The 17,736-nt window shown below is 44.9% G+C and overlaps 1 protein-coding gene across 1 annotated transcript in view; it reads left to right on the top strand.

Moving 5' to 3' along the window:
• MECP2 (methyl-CpG binding protein 2) overlaps window positions 1-17,736 on the top strand; it is a 63,955-nt gene that overhangs the window by 30,387 nt on the left and 15,832 nt on the right. The window lies entirely within an intron of this gene.

Below are 17,736 nucleotides of genomic sequence, written 5' to 3' on the forward strand. Positions count from 1 at the left end.
CATAAAAAAGGCCATATTGCCCAGCCAGTGTGGCTCAGTGGTTGAGTGTCAACCTAAGAACCAAGATGTCACGGTTTGGTTCTCGGTCAGGGCACATGCCCAGGTTGTGGGCTCAATCCCCAGTGTGGGGTACGCAGGAGACAGCCAATATGGTTCTCTCTCATCATTGATGTTTCTATCTCTCCCTCTCTCTCTGAAATCAATAAAAATATACTTTCTTAAAAAGGCCATTTAGAAAGATTAACAATCTTGTTGCCCAGACAATGGAGTCCCATCCCAGCCTCCTACTTCCCCAGGCCTGTAGTCCCTGCTTCCCCATGTAATCCTTGTCCTACCCTATATAAGCAGCTGGCTTATGGGGGGCTGCAGAGCAGATTTTTGTGGGTGACCTGCTGCTCTCCCATACTGCCAGCAGTATTGGAATAAACACGCATATATGATTTTTTTAAAAGGCCATTTATGGCAAACCTATAGCCAACATCATAATCAGTGGGCAAAAACTAAAAATGTTTCCCTTAAGAACAGAAATAAGACAGGGATGTCCTCTTTCACCACTCTTATTCAGCATAGTTCTGGAAGTCCTAGACACAGCAATCAGACAAGAAGAAAAAATAAAAGGCATCCAATTGGAAAGGAGGAAGTAAAACTGTCATTATTCACAGATAACATGATATTGTACATAAAAACCCCTAAAGACTCCACCAAAAAACTACTAGACTTAATAAATGAATTCGGGAAAGTAGCAGGATACAAAATTAACATCTAGAAAGCGATGGCATGTTTATACACCAATAATAAACTCTCAGAAAGAGAAATTTAAAAAAAAACAATTCCACTTACCATTACAACAAAAATAAGATACCTAGGAATAAACTTAGCCAAGGAGGTAAAAGACCTATAGAGTATTAGGCTAAGTGAAATAAGCCAGTCAGAGAAAGACAACTATCATGTGATCTCACTTATATGTGGAATCTAATGAACACAGTAAACTGATGAACAAAATAGGTCGAGATTCATGGAACAGACTAATAGATCTCAGAGGAGCAGGGAGCGGGGATGGAAAGAGATTAACCAAAGAGCTTATATGTATACTAGAGGCCCGGTGCACGAATTTGTGCACCAGTAGGGTCCCTCGGCCTGGCCTGTAGGATCAGCCCAAAACCGGCTCCCTGACATCCCCCGAGGGGTCCCAGATTGCGAGAGGGTGCAGGCCAGGCCGAGGGTCCCCACCGGTGCACAATCAGGGCCGGGGAGGAATGCAGAAGATTGGCCAGCCAGGGAGGGACTGCGGTAGGGCTCCAGGGCGTGTCTGGCCCGTCTCACTCAGTCCTGATCAGTGGGACCCCAGCAGCAAACTAACCTACCAGCCAGAGTGTCTGCCCCCTGGTGTTCAGTGCACATCATAGCTAGTGGTTGAGTGGCCTTAGCATATCATTAGTATATTATGCTTTGATTGGTTGAACGGACAACCGACGACTGGATACTTAGCATATTAGGCTTTTATTATATAGGATATGCATAGTCTATGGACACAGACAATAGTGTGGTGAAGGCTTGGGTTAGGGCGGGGACTGGGTGGGGGGGAGGCAAAGGAAGGGAATATGGGGGACATCTGTAATTCTGTCAACAATTTTTTTACAATTTTGGAAAAGAAACCCACATTGTGTGGATCTTAGGTAAGAGACAGGTGGACCCTGGCTTCTACTTAAGAAAGCCTAAATATGGGACTGGAGACTTGTGGTGTCCTCTTCTCTCATGTGCCCTGAAGTCTGGAGGCAGGCTGTCCATGGCCACTGCAGTGGTTCTGTCAGTATCTGGGATCCAGAACTCCTCAGTCTTCCTCCATCACCCTGAGCAAGAGACTTCCATTTTCAAGGTTGCCTATAGTTACAAGATGGCACTTGCAGCTCTAGCCATTGCATCCTCCTCTCCAGGTAGAAAGGAGGAGAGCATGGGGAACGGGCAATAGGGACTTGCCAGCTTACCCTACAGACCATTCAATCATTTCCATTTCCACATCTATCTTTTTTTTAACTGAGGAACAAATAGTGCCTATAACAAAGCAATCATTTATTTCTCTCTAATGGTTCTGGATGCAAGATGGGGTTCAGATCTGTTCGCTAGCCTATGGTTCTTGAACCCAGGAAGGGAAAGCAACTTCCAGGGACAGTTTCTTCTTACTGGTATGTATCAGAAAGCAAGCAGTGGTGGCTAATGTCCAGAGATGATCTGGTGATGCCCAGGATGGGTTTCCCAACCAGATAGTGCCTTTAGTGCACCTTGGCTGTGTTTTCAGTTGTGTGGCTGCTTTTCTGAGCTTAGTTTTCAGTTATGAAAACACTTTTCTGGGCTTAGTCTTCTCTCCAGCTCCAGATCTGCACACAAAAAAAAACAAACAAAACAAAACTCATTTGTAATTGCAGTTAGCTAGAGTTGGTTTCTGTTGCTTGCAACCCTTGATGTATGGGCAAGGAAAAAAACATGCTTTCAAATTTTTATCTCAGGATAGAAGAGGAGCATAGGCTTTTTGAGCCATGTTGCCCTCAGGATTAAATCTCAGCTTTTATACCTACTAGTTGTCAAGTGCTTTTTCTGTCCTTGAGCCTGTATTGCCTTTGGTTAACTACTTTAATGTTGCTGAGCATTCAGTGAGACTGTATGTAAAGCAGTGATTGTGAAAGTATTGGGAAAATGTCCTGGTCTGAGCTTTTGGATTGGCTCTATATCATTTGAATAATGGGCTAGTAATTTAGCAGTACTGATAACAGCTAAAATGGCCTTCTGGAAAGGGGGTAAAGAAGGGTGGGAAGTGCCGCTGGTTCCCATTGAATGAGGCTTTCCAACAGACCCTGGTCTCCAATCAAAGCACAGTGCTTGGCAAACAGAGGCTGTTCTGTGAATGAATGAATGCATGCTTGGGTGTAATTCCATGGGATTTGGGCGAGTTTGAAGTGTTTGGATTGGGGAAAACAATTCAGCTTCATATCACCATTCAACGACTCATCTTAGGCTTAATTAAGTGCCTCTAACCCAGCAGTTGGGACAGTTATCTTGGGCTATTCAACAATCACTTATTGTGAGTATATTTGTGCAGATTTTTAAATTTCCTTTTTAGTCTAAACATGAATGCAACAGTGTTTATTACTGACTTACCATTAGTCACCACTAATGAACAAGAAATTCATAAAAGAAGAGATACAGGTGGCTAATGAAGATGTAGGAAAAGAGTTCTGCCTCAGTGATAATCAAAGAGACACAAATGAAAACAAAGATGATGCCATTATCACCTACCAAATTTGTAAAGATTAAAAAGACAGAAAGAAAAGACCTAGTGCCAGCTAATACTGGGATCTGCTCCTGCTGTACAGCTTGCTCCCCACCTACTGAGCCGGCCTGCACATGCAACCAGGTGAGGCCTTTCCTTGTCTGCGGGCACATATGGATCCACTGTTGAGCAGGTGACTCACCACACAGTTCACAACTCAGGAAGTGCAAACTCTAGAGTAATGATTGGTCTGTGAGTGTCCCTGCTACCACCCAAGCCCCTCTTTAGGGTACAGCTGCTTCCAGGATCCTTTGTATGTTTTTGACATGTTCTGTGCACGTGCATGTACACACACTTGGAAACCTATTTTTATTTTCCCTGCACTGCTCAGGTCAGGTATATTTTTGTCCATTTTGTCTATGTTACTAAATTCATTAGCATGAAGTTGTATCTCTTTTTTGCAAACCTCTGTAATATCTGTATTTATGTCTCCTTTTTCATTCTAGAATTCTTTGCTTGCACCTTCTCCCTTTTTTCCTTGTCTTAGTAGAACTTTGTCAGTTTTATTATCTTTTAAGAGCGAACTTTTGGGCATTATTGTCCTGTATTACTCTATGTCTGCTTTCTAGTTTGTTAAATTCTACTTTTATCTGTATTATATCTTCTACTTTCTTGGGGTGTGTTCTCTGGTTTTTTCTTCTTTCTTTAAAAATATTTTTTTATTGATTTCAGAGAGGAAGGGAGAGAGAGGGATAGAAACGTCAATGCTGACAGAGTCATTAATCGGCTGTCTCCTGCGTTCCCCACACTTGGGACTGAGCCCCCACCCTGGAGCTGTGCCCTGACCGGGAATCGAAACATGACCTCCTGGTTCATAGGTCAATGCAACCACTGAGCCACACCAGCCGGGCCTTTTTCTTCTCAAATTGTAAACTTAGCTCATTAATTTCCAGCCTTCTTTTCAAATATAAGCATTTAAAGCTGACCCTCAAACTATTTCAGCTGCATCCAGCAACTTTTCTTATGTGTAGTACTACCACTTTAAGTCAGCTTAAAGGGTTTTTATAATTTCCTTTATGATTCTCTCTTTGAACCACAAATTATTTAAAAATGTATTTTTTTATTTTTTTTAAATATATTTTATTGATTTTTTACAGAGAGGAAGGGAGAGAGATAGAGAGTTAGAAACATCGATGAGAGAGAAACATCGATCAGCCGCCTCCTGCACGCCCCCTACTGGGGATGTGGCCGCAACCCAGGTACATGCCCTTGACCGGAATCGAACCTGGGACCTTTCAGTCCGCAGGCCAACGCTCTATCCACTGAGCCAAACCGGTTTCGGCTAAAAATGTATTTTTTACATTTCTAAGCACATGGCTTTGTGGTCTTTTCCTAGTTCCTGTTTTAAAAACTCAAGTTCTAGCTAAACTGCACTGTAGTCTGAGGACTTGGTATGTGTGACACCAGTCCTCGCAACTTGTTGACAAGTGCGTGACTGCTTGAATAGATCATACAGCTGCCAGGCAGGATGTAGAAGCCTGCAGCTCATCACCTCGCCTTGTCCATCCTCTCTTCTGTTATTTTTGTCTGCTTGATTTGCCCATGGCTGGGGAACATTTGTCAGAGTCTCCTGGCATGTTGATGGTCACATCAGTTTCTCCGTGGGCTTTGTTAATTTTGCCTTTATTATTTATTTTAAGGCCTTTTCGGAGCTATATTATTTTCCTGGTAAATTGAACTTTTGGCATTATGAAGTAACCCTCTTTATAATTAACAGTGCTTTTGCTTTGAATTTTACTTTGTTGGATAATAATAGCACTGCACTACCTGTGTTTTTGGTCAGCACTGCCTCTTTTCATTTTCCTCCCTTTTGTATCTTTATGCGTTAGATATAACTCTTGAAAAGTGATAAATAGCTAGATTTTTTTTAAAATCCATTCTGTCTTTCATCCACTGACGTATTTAATTACTGATGCATTTATATTTGTTTATACCACTTCATTTTGTGCATTCCAGTTTTTCTACATTTTCTTTTCTTTCTTTCTTGCCTCCTCTTAGATGGTTTTTTTTAAATTGTGGTAAGATACACATAACATAAAATTTACCTTCTTAACCATTTAAGTATACAGTTTACCATTAAATAAATTCAAATTGTTATACTATCATCTTTTGGATTAAATTTTAGTTGGTATCACATAGTATATGTAGTGCCATACCCTGCAGTTATATTTTTCATTTAATAATAGAACATTGTTAGGGACTAAAGTGTTTATGTTCGCCTCAAATTCACAAGTTGATACCCAAACTCCCAATGGGATAATATTTGGAGACGGGACCTTTGGAAGGTAATAAAGCTATATGAGGTTATGAGGGTGGAACTAATCATGGAATTAGTGTCCTTATAAGAAGAGACAACACAGAGCTCTCTTGCTGTCTGTTAATGTGCCATGAGTACACAGTGAGAAGGCAGGTGTCTGCAAGCCAGTAAAGAGGGTCCACCAAACATCAAATCTGCCGGCACCTTTCTCTTGGACTTCCTGCCTTAGAACTGTGAGAAATAAATTTATAGTGTTTAATCCACTCAGTCTGTGACATTTAGTTACGGCAGCCCAAGCAGACTAATATATCCATGTTATGAAAAACAGTAAACATCCTTTTAAATGTACCTTAAATTCCATTGCAAATTTAGCGTATCTTCTATCTTGGCCTTCTGTTGGCTCCCTACCCCTTACCTCTGGATGCCCTGCATCTTCTCTGTGCCAAACTTTCCAGTTTATATTCATGATCTCCATCTCCCCGTTGGTCAGCCCCTAGGATCGCTTCTCTACTCTGTCCTTCCACGTGCAGTGTGGTTCTGGACGAGCTGCTGTTTGCCTGCCTGATCAGGATCCACTCATGGAATCCACACCAGCTCAAGAGGCAGACTCATCCTTACACAAACTCCGCAGGTGAGAACTTAACCAGACTCAAGCATTTACCTTAGTGCCTTTCCTTGGCATGTAAAAATGTTGATTTCCTTCTTGCAGCTCTTCACTGGCTAAAAGGGGAGTTAAACCAGGTCATACTCTTTGGCCCTCATCTCTTTGTCCCCTCCCCTGTACTGGGCTCTGTGTCCTGCATTGAGGCTCCTGTGGACTTCTCTCCAAGCAGTCCCAGATGACGGTGAAGTTACTATTGCTGCCTGTGCCCCCTGTTCGGCTGAAGCCACTGAGAGCAGTGACTGCCTCTGCTTGTCCACTACAGCTTCCCCTTGTTACCTCTAGTAACAGTAAAATGGCCTTTATTACACTTCTTATTCAAGTGAATAACATTTGTAGGTATGCGGGACTGTGGGAAGAAGGCAGCAGCAAGGAGTAAGTCCATCTAGACCTAGAGGTGGCACGTTAAATACTAGAACCAAAAACTGAGCTCAACGAGGCTCAAGTGTCCTGGAATTTTTGTCCCACCGTATAACAGTTTCATGCACATCTACACAGTGGTTCCCGGAGCATGGCTCAGTTTGATGGTTGATCCTGAGAGCACAGAGAAGTAAAGGTTGAAGCACATCTGTGGAAAATAACCTTATGTTGAACAAGGTATTAACAAGTGAATGTCTCTGTTAGCCCCAGGTACCTCTGATCTTCCATAAGATAGTCCGTGGACCCTAGAGGTGTTGTCAGATGTCTAAAGTTAGCTCCACCCGGGCACTGTCCCATGCGCCTGCCTGACCTGGGCGGCTACTCTGTCAGGAGCCTTCTGTTGCCCACCTGACAGTCCCCAGGTGAATCTTGGGGTTTCAGCTGACATCCCATTAGGTGGCGACAGAGAGCACTAAAATGAAGTATGAAGGAAATAGAACTTGTTTTGCTTCATGTCAGAAAAACGGCTTATGGGGTGTATGTACAGTTTAGTCAGATTTTACCATGCAAGGTAAAATTTGAAGGTTTTTGTCCTTTTTTCTGCCTCCCGTTCTCAACTCACTGCTTGCCTTACCTTACCACATCCCTGCCTCTCCCTATATAAGGTGGTTAGATCAGAAGACCTATCAGCCAAACCCCATGTCCTTTGCTCTGTGTCACACTTGATAGCAGCACCAGTCATGCACGCTGAGAACCCGAGTCTCCTGACCTGCCCATCACTGCCCACATCCCAGGAGCCAGACAGCCCTGCCCTATGTTTCTTTATTTCTCCAACTTCTCTTTTCATCCCTCCTCCACTCACCTGGTTCAAGCCCTCATCTCTCTCTAGGACTCCTACAATAACTTGCTCACTCTCCTACACATTTCTGTCTTCCATGCAGTCCCTGGAGTCAAATATCACTTCCTTGCTTTAAACCTGAGAGTGGCACCCATGTCTTCAAATGGTGTTGAGGCCCCTAATGTGACCCATGCCTCTTTCTGGCTCCTGTTGCCTCCCCTTTTCTCATAGGTGTACCCCTCAGCCACACAGAACTGCTCTCTATCTGTGTTTTCCCAGCTGCATTTCCTCCTCCTATTTATTCTTGAAGACTCAGCTCAGGTATCTCTTCCTGCAGAAAGCCCTTCCCAAGCCCCCAGGCCCCATCCGGGTTAGATCCCTCCTCTCTTGCTCCCACTTCATACCAAGAGAGCAGCCTATTAACTGTCATGGCCCATGTACCCCAGGCAGGAGGAGAAGCTGTGTCTTCCACGTTCATGATACATGCTGTCAAGAAAGCATGCTGAGCCCTGGCTGGGTGGCTCAGTTGGTTGGAGCATGGTCTGTGTATCCCACTGATCACGGGTTTGATTCTCGGTCAGGGCACATACCTAGGTTGCGGGTTCAATTCCTGGTCTCAGAGGCAACTGCTCAATGTTTCTCACATCAATGTGTGTCTCTCTCTCTCCCTCCTCTTCTCTCCTCCCCCTTCTTCCCTCTCTAAAATCAACCATATTTTTAAAAAAGCATGCTGAGCCCGGCTAGCATGGCTCAATGGTTGAGCATCGACCTATGAACTAGGAGGTCACGGTTCGATTCCTGGTCAGGGTACATGCCCGGGTTGCGGGCTCAGTCCCTAGTAGGGGACATGCAAGAGGCAACCTATCAATGATTCTCTCTCATCATTGATGTTTCTATCGCTTTCTCCCTCTCACTTTCTCTCTGAAATCAAATATATATATATATATATATATATATATATATATATATATATACATATTTTTAAAGCATGCTGAGATGTTCATTCCACTCAGCTTTCCAAGCCCACACACTCCCTGTCATAGGCTTGCTCACCGCCCCAAACAGTCCCCCTCCATTGAGGATTCAGTGCCAGACCCACAGTCTTTGTCTCTCTGACCCAGTCCTTTCCATCCCACAGGTGACTTAAGTGTGCGCATAGATGGCCCTCATAACACCTGGCTCCCCATCTCTTTGACCATCTCTGCTCCTGTGACCTCAGCCACCCACTGCACTGTCACAGCCTGGACTTTGTCATCCCTGGAAACTGTTCCACCCACGGAGCTGTAATAGCTCTGCTAGTGACAAAGACTTCCTGTGCTCCTAGCTCTCAGGTTCTGTGTTCCTTGGGACTCTGTCAGTTTTCACTCCTCTCATGAATCATGCCCATCACCCTACAAACATGTTTTAGAATTTCATATCTTCACTGAGCGCTGCCTCCTCCGCTCCTGCCCTGTTCTCTGTTCCCCCATTGGCCATGCTCTTCAAGAGTTGGCTACTCACCATCCCATCGCCTCACCTCCCACTCTTGCTCAGCCCCACTCCACAGAGGCTTTCTTCCCCACATTCCACAGAACAGTCTCAGCCCCCAGTGGATGTCCACATTGCTGTGGCCATTGGCAAGTCCTCCTTTTGACATGGTTATTCCCTCCCGGAAACCTTGTGTCTCTTCCGGGACCTCACCTTGTACAGCATCAATGGCATAGTCGATTGTATTTTCCTTGGCCACCTTATCGCACATCTGAGCCCCATTCTGTGTTTGAAGGAATCATCTTACCTTATGAGTTTGATGGGAGGCCAAGTGACCTCTGACTGTAGTCTCTTCCTAGGTTCCCTTTCAGCTGGGGCAGCTATCAGCAAACTACAACCCAAAACCAAATCTGGCCCACTACCTGTTTTTGTAAAACAAAATTTATTGCAGTCCTGCCCCACCCCTTACTTTAAGCATTGCCTGTGCTTTCTCCCCACTGTACCACAATTTGAGTGGTTGTGACAAGGACCGTGTGACCTGCAGGGCACCAGATAGCAAAACAGAAAATATTTGCTCTCTGGTCCTTTACCCAAAAAACCAGCCTCAGTCTGGCCAGTGTAGCTCAGTGGTTGAGCATCTACCCATGACCCAGGATGTCACGGTTTAATCCTCAGTCATGGCACATGCCCAGGTTGCAGGCTCCATCCCCAGTAGGGGGTGTGCAAGAGGGAGCCAGTCCATGATTCTCTCTCATCATTGATGTTTCTATCTCTCTATCACTCTTCCTTCCTCTCTCTGAAATTAGTAAAAACATTTAAAAGATTTTTTTTAAAAAAGACCTGAGCCCTACAGGAGGGTATGGGCATGTGCCCAGGCTCTACCACTCAGACCTACCTGCCTGGGGAAAGAAGGGTGGGCAGCAAGAGAAGTCCTTGCTCAGTGTCAGGGCTGCAGGAAGGACCCCAGTGGCCTGTGGCCAGTGCTGCCCCTGCAGGATGGCAGAGGCAGTGCTGGCTGCCCTGTGCCAGCCTGGCAGCAGGATTTGGAATATTGTTCCCAGCCAACTTAGCTCAAAACTTGTTCCTCCAACACTAGGGATTCTCTGGCCACCCAGTAAGCCTTTTTCCCCAATTTGTTGTTATGGTAAAATACATATAACATAAAATTTACCATTTTTAAGTGTACAGTTTCGTAGTATTAAGTACATTCATATTGTGCAAACATCACCACCTTCTATCTTCCAATAGCCTTTTAATCAAGTCCTTGTCTTTAAATCAGCTAGAGTTGATCTCCATTGCTTGCTGCCAATAATCTGGACAGATATGATTTTTTACAGAGAGGAAGGGAGAAGAATAGAGAGTTCGAAACATCGATGAGAGAGAAACATCAGTTAACTGCCTCTTGCACACCCCCTACTGGGAATGTGCCCGCAAACAAGGTACATGCCCTTGACGGAATTGAACCTGGGACCTTTCAGTCCACAGGCAGACGCTCTATCCACTGAACCAAACCGGTTAGGGCTCATTTTTTTAAAATTTTTTTTTATTGATTTCAGAGAGGAAAGGAGAGGGAGAAAGAGATAGAAACATCAATGATGAAAGAAAATCATTGATCGGCTGCCTCTTGCATGCCCCCTACTGGGGATCGAGCCCACAACCCAAGCATATGCCCTGACCAGGAATCGAACTGTGACCTCCTGGTTCATAGATCGACACTGAACCACTGAGCCACGCCAGCTGGGCTCATTTTGAGTGCATTTTCTCTGCCTTGATCATGTTGCTCCATCCCCTCGCTCTTGCTTTTCTTGGAAAATGCCAGATTGTACCTGGGGTTAGGGCCTTGGCTCTTGCTGCCCCTTATGCCTAGGCCCCTCTTTATATGACCTCCTCCCTCATCCCTCACTTCCTTCAGATCTGGTTTCAGATTCACTTCAGGGAGGCCTCACTCAGGCATCAGGCCCCTGCCCATCTCTCAGACCTCACCTCTGACCGTGTGTGTGTGTGTGTGTGTGTGTGTGTGTGTGTTCCTTACCACTGCACTGAACTATCTTGGAACTTCGTAGATGTTACATACTTCTGGTCTTCTGATGTTTCTCCCCCTGGGAAGTCATTTGCTTTTTCCCTCAGGGTGCCTGAAGAATTCTTTTTTTATCCTTCAAGTTGAGGAAGTTGACCAGAGTGTCACTGTTGAGTGTTCTTTATCACATTTTCATGGGAACACGATGTGTTCTTTTGAGCTGCATATGCAGCTGGTCTTCGTTTCAGGTCAGTTCTCTTATAAAATATCTTTGATGGTATCTTTTCTGTTTTTGAGGTCTCCTACCACAGGGATACAAGTTATCCTTCTGTTAGATTGGCTTTGCCTTTTTTCCAAGCTATTAGCTTGGCTCTAATTGCTTTTTATTTTTTTCATCTGCATTCACTATTTGTTTGATTTGATTTTCAGTTATGTATATTCCGTTATATGCTCTTTTAAAATGTATTTATGAGTTCCATAATGAAGGGATTTGGTCTGCAGTTTGTTTCTCTAGGTTGGGAATTTGCCCTTTCACCTTACTGTTTTATCATCTCATCTTTGAACTTCTATTGAGAACATGTTCTTATAAAGTGGTGGGGGCTTTCCTTCTCTTCCCTGTGGAGGACTTTGCCTTTCCTGAGCCATCTCCTTCCCTGTCTCCTTTTTTTCCCTTCTAGTCATAATATGTTTGCAGAGTTACCATGTCATGTCCTGTCATCTGGGCTCAGGCTTGGATGGCTCCATGCAGTCATTCTGTTTGCTTTGGTACAGAGGGGAAATTCTTGGCCCTCTCTTCCCAGACTCTTGGCATCGGCTCTCAGTGCTTCTCCCCCCTGGGCTATGGTGAGCTCTTTATCCTGTGGTGAGAGAGAAGCTGCACACTGCGGGTGCTATAGTGAGGGATAGTCTTTGGCAGTATCTAGATTCTTCTCTCTGTCCTAAAAATTGTGCTAAATGTCTTACACAAAGGCTCACTCCAGCTGCTTAAAGGACATGTATGCCATTCCTGTAGGGGTGCGGAATGGGGACACCTCAGGCTCCAGGTGGTTCCCTGAGTCCATGTGTACCCAAGAGCAGTTGCTTCCCCCAGAGCCAGCCTGGCTCACAGGCACTTGACCCATTTGTCCCGCACCTCCCAGTTAGGAGCTGCAGTAGTTCCTTGGCCCAAAAGGAAAAAGTTACTGATTCCCACCCAGTTGCTTCTTTCCAGCTTTTGTTGGCTTAGAGGTCTCGGGGTGTTGTTGACTCCCTAGCATGGCTCCTGGGGATGAGGCAAGGACAGGAGCTCAGGCTTGTTGCTGCTTTGTCCTCTGGAATCCTTTTCTAGGCTGCTGGGTTTTGAAATGTACTGAGTTCGATTTTATACCCCTTCCTATGTGTGATGAATTCTTCCCTTCACATTCCTCCTCCCCACCTTTGTTTTATTTCTTATTTTATTAGGGACTAGAGGCCCAGTGCACGAAATTTGTGCACGGGAAGGGGGGGTCCCCTCAGCCCAGCCTCCACCCTCTCCAATCCGGGACCCCTCGGGGGATGTCTGACTGCCGGGATTGGGCCTAACCCAGCAGTCAGGCATCCCTCTCACAATCTGGGAACACTGGCTCCTAATCGCTCACCTGCCTGCCTGCTGGCCTGGTCACCCCCAACTGCCCCCCTGCTGGCCTGGTCGCTCCTAACTGCCCCCCCTCCCCCCGCCAGCCTGGTTGCCCCATGCAGCCTGCTGTTCGGTCGTTTGGTCGGCCCTCACTGCCCCCCCTGCCAGCCTGGTCGCCCCACGCAGCCTGCTGCTCAGTCATTTGGTCGGCCCTCACTAACCCCCCTGCTGGCCTGATTGCCCCACACAGCCTGTTTGGTCCGTTTGGTTGTTTCGGTTGTGGTGGTCGCTTAGGCTTTTATATAGAGAGAGATTAGGAGAGCAATTCTGTGGGAAGTTGTAACCTGTCATTTGATTCTAAGTCTCTGATCCATGTGAAATCAGGTTTGTTGTGTGGTGTTGGATGCACTGACCACAAGAAGCAATTCACAGTCCCATACCCCCATATTTTCTTTGGCCGTTCACAGATACTTATTCTAGGTAAATGTCAGGTTCCAAAGGGAATTCCATTGGGATCTTGACTGGAAGGACAATCTTCCTGTTGTATTTTCTACCCAATTAGTGTTTGTACACAGACAAGTAACTGATATGTTTATATTTGTCTTGTCACAAGCGTGTTACTACTTTTTTAGCCAGTCCCCAGAGCTGTTTATGGGACAGAGACCTAGTCCCTGCTATTTGCCTGCTGCTTCCTAGTGGCTTAGAACCCCTGTTGTCAGAAGCTGGGTTGGGGGTAGAATGGATCCCCAGGATGCTACTGTGGAGGTTGCTGAGACAAGTGGGATCCATATCTGTGTATCTCTTTCTGGGTGTTCCAGCAGTGCAGAGTCACTGGAGCGCCACAACCCTTCTCTGCCCCTCCCCTGCTCTCAGCAGTGCCCAGGGGAACCCCTCAGCCTGTCACCATCCTTTCCATGTATGGCACTATCGGGCTCCAGGCCCTTCATTTGCCACCAGCAAATTGCGCTTCAGCCAGCCTGGCTCCGAGGTCCTGTTGTTCTGACCTTGAAGATTTCCTAGGGCTCTGTTAGGAGTCTTATTCCTAGACCTCCCTAGCGGGTCCTCCTGCCCCCCAATGTTTTAGTGTGGTAGAACTGTGAGAGCAGAACTTCTCTAACATTGACTCCTACCGCATCACATCTTACAGCAGTTTCTCAAAAAGTGCCTCAGTCATTGGTGGCACCCTTCTTGTTTGCCAACACTGATAGAGAGATTTTCCCTGTTTTCTATTTTGTTGATCATTTCAATGGGCTCAGATATCATCATCAGAAAACAAAAGCTTGCCAAGCATGCAGATGTGGGGTGACCTATGCTAGTAAAAGGCACAATAATGAAAACAAGGCCATTCACTTCAAGTTAGTTATGAGATATTCAGACCAAGTAAGCTGACTCTTAGGCAGAGTTCTCTCTTCTGTTACTGGAGATCTCCTTTCTGCCCCTTCCTCCACCCACCCCCCAAATATGTTGCCTCTGTATTAAAATTTTATTTTGGCAAATATTCTGTTCTTTAGTAAAAGCAGCTGACACTTGATAAAAGTGTGTAAAATTTGTTTACATAAAAGAATGCAAAGTAAGAAGAAAACGGTGTCAACAGAAAATGGTGAGAGGGAGGATCAGCGGTGGGTATGCATTGCTGGGGACCAAAAGGGCAGGCACATGTAAGTGCCTATGGAGACCAGCTGTTGGGACCTTGAAGACTAGATATTTGTCATGGGGACAGAGAATCTCCATGAGCATGCTGAAGGGTGTGCTCATGGCACTGGGGAACATGATGGAAGAGAAGTTGCTATGAGGGGAAGCTAGATAATGGAAAGCAAAGTCTAACAATACAAGCCTTTGTGGGGCAGCTGGGGAAGCCACCCTGCTTGGGTTTCCGTTGTGATCCACGACTTTTATCAGCTTTGGGCCTGATCCTTCCTCCGCCCACAGTGGTCCCACATCCTCAGGTCACAGTGTCACCATCACATCCATATTCTGGGGCTTTTGCCTGGCTCCTTATTGGGTTCTCCTAGTTTTTAGTATCTCCCCTTTCACAACATTAATCAAAATAGTTATGATTTCATTATTGACTATCTGCCGTAGAAGAGTGACCACACCAGGAGAAAGAAGAAATGGATGCAGGTAGAAAGCGTGTCTTGCTGTAACACCCCTGGCTCTAGCACATCTCCTACATGGTACCTAGAAGGTGCTCTAGTAATGTTAGCTATTAAATGAGTGAGTAGGTGAAATGAAACACCCCTGCACTGTTCCCAGCATTCTTGCTGTAATGACTTCTGTTTAAAGCTTGCCCCTGTCTGCTAAGCATTCCAGAGTGAAAGCAGTTTCTGCTGCCCCATTTTACTCCTATCTAGTTCCAGAACATTTTCATCACCCCCAAAGGAAACCTCATGGGAAACAATCTGGCAGTTCCTCAAAAAGGTAAACATGGAGTTCCCCTATGACCCAGCAATTCCACTCTAGGTATAGACCCAAGAGAATTGAAAACATACATCTGTGCAAAATCTTGTACACAAATGTTCATAGGAAACAACCCAGTTGTTCATCAGCAGAAGACTGGATAAAAAAGTGGTATTTCCATATAATGGAATGTTATTCAACCATCAGAAGGGATGATGTTCTCATGCACACTACAACATGGATGAACCTTGAAAACATGCTGAGTGAAAGGAGCCCATCACAAAAAGCCACATAGTGTATGATTCCATTTATATGAAATGCCCAGAAGTGGCAAATCCATAGAGATGGAAAAGAGATTAGTAGTTGCCGGGGGCTGGGAGTAAGGGGAACTGGGGGAATGACTGCTTAATGGAATTGGGGTTTCCTCCATGGGTGATGAACTGTTCTGAAACTAGGTAGTGGTGATGGTTGCACGACATTGTGAAGTATTAAGTGCTGCTAATGGTAAATTTTATGTTATGTGTGTTTTGCCACAATAAAAAAAAATTGATCAAATGCCCTCAGAAAATTTAGCCAACAACCTTCAACTTGGCTAAATGCCTTGTCATTAAACTTCTTAAGCTAAATTCCTTTCTGACTGGCATTGTTACCATGTCCTGGGCTAGGTCCAGTCTAGCACGTGTCACCCTAGGTCCCCATGCTGGGCTTGGCTCTTTCTCTGGGATAAATGGCAGGGCTGCTTGCCTGGTCTCTGTGCCTGCAACCAGACAGGCTCCCTTGGAGCCAGCTGTGGGTTCTGAGTACTGCATGGGAATCATAAAGCCTACCTTTATGATTTAGGGTAATTGGTGAAGTCAACTGTCATTTTAGTGGAGTATTACAAAAATTTAGGTATAATTCACATACCATGATCCCTGGCCTGTATGACTCAGTTGGTTGAGCATCATCTCATGTAACCAGAGGTTGCAGGTTCAATCCCCAGTGGGGGACATGCAGGAGGCAGCTGATCAATGTTTCTCTCTCTCATCAATGTTTCTCTCTCTCCATCTCCGTTCCTCTCTCTATATATAATAAATCAAGACATATTTTTAAAAAATAATTCACACACCATGAAATTCATCCATTTAAAATGTACAGTTGAGTGGCATTTAATACATTCACAATGCTGTGCAAGTATCACCTCTATCTAGTTCCAGAACATTTTCATCACCCCTACAAAACCCTGTACCCTGCTAGCAGTCATTCCGTGTTATATACTACCCCTAGTTCCTGGCAATGACTAATATACTTTCTGTCTGTGTGGATTTTCCTATTCTGGACATTTCATATAAATGGAATTATTCAATATGTCTTTTTGTGAAGGGCTTATTTCACTGAGCATAAAGTCTCCCAATAATTATCCATGTTGTAGCATGTGGCAGAATTTCCTTTTTTATGATTGAATTATACTCCATTGCATAGATAGACCACATTTGTTTCTCCATTTATCTGTCCATGTACACTTGGGTCATTTCTACCTTTTGGCTACTGTATATCATTCCTTTCTGAATATTGACATGCAAGTATCCATCTGTTCCAGTCCCTGTTTTCAGTTCTCTTGAGTCTATATCTAGGAATGAAATTGTTTGTTCATATGGAAACTCTGTGTGTAACCTTTTGAGGAACTGCCTGACTATTCTCCACATTAGCACTGTTTGTTTAAACCTGCTTGTCTTTCCCCGTGTGTGGTGGACTCATAGTATAAAGATGAGACTTACCGTATGGCGCTGGTTGCCTTCATTTGGGGAGGGATCTACCTTTGGGTGGCAAAAACTGTGTTTTATTTAGCTTTTAAAATGTAGACAGTTTCTTGCGTCTTCTAAAATTGGGGTATTAAAAAGTACACTGAATTCAGAGCAGGGCCACTGAATTTCAGGTTCTACCACTGTAGCCTGCAGGCTGAAGCACCATCCCCTCTTTTGTTCCTGAAGACCACTGAGACTCTGTCAGTGCAGTTTGATTTCTCGCAAATCTTTAAAGGGACTGAAGCTGGCTTCTCAAAGTGCTGCTGCCTTTATTGATTTGTGCAGAGCAGCTTCCTTGATTCTGAGATTGTGCAGCTCATATAGGAAGTAGAAAGAATTGGAAGCACCAAGTGAATGACACTTCAGGATGGAAGCAGCCACTGTAAGGAGTTCATTTCTCTCCTCTGGTGCCTGACCATTGTCTTGGGGAAGTGGCCACTGACCTGCCCTTGTAGTTCATGACCTTGTTGTGGTACTTGGGCTCTTGATGCAGCTCCATGAGATAGATGACTGGAAATGAAAGGTGCTGAGAAATAACATCTGGAATTGGCATGATGCAAACATGACTAGAATTGGGAAAGGTCAGGATATTGCTGGGGCTCTGGAAATTGCTATGAAGCTCACTCGGGGAGGGGCTAGATTCCAATTCAAGTGAAAAACTTTCAGCTGCTGTTTTCACCTGGCTTTTAAGCCCCCCCCCTTTTTTTTTAAATCTGAATGCCTTGGGGATTGAGTAGTCCGTCCTCCCATCGTTGTCTGGCCAGCTGTACCTGCCAGCTGTTGGTTGCTTGCTCCCCTGTAATGTACAGTAGGCTTGGGTCAAATGAGCACCAGGTACAGCCTCCCAAGGCTACCTTCTGCAGGATTACTGTAGGTTACTTTCATTATTAAAATACAGGCAGTTCTCACCATCAGACCCCTTGAGATAAAATGATTTGGCCCCCAAACAAGATTTCTGCAACTCTAAGGAAGAATTTGGTCTAATGCAGCAGCAGAATCACTGAGTGGTGTTTTATTACCAAGAGCCTTCTCTCAT

This window comes from Myotis myotis, unplaced genomic scaffold (genome assembly GCF_014108235.1).
Source record: "Myotis myotis isolate mMyoMyo1 unplaced genomic scaffold, mMyoMyo1.p scaffold_m19_p_4, whole genome shotgun sequence".
Classification (NCBI taxonomy): Eukaryota; Metazoa; Chordata; class Mammalia; order Chiroptera; family Vespertilionidae; genus Myotis; species Myotis myotis.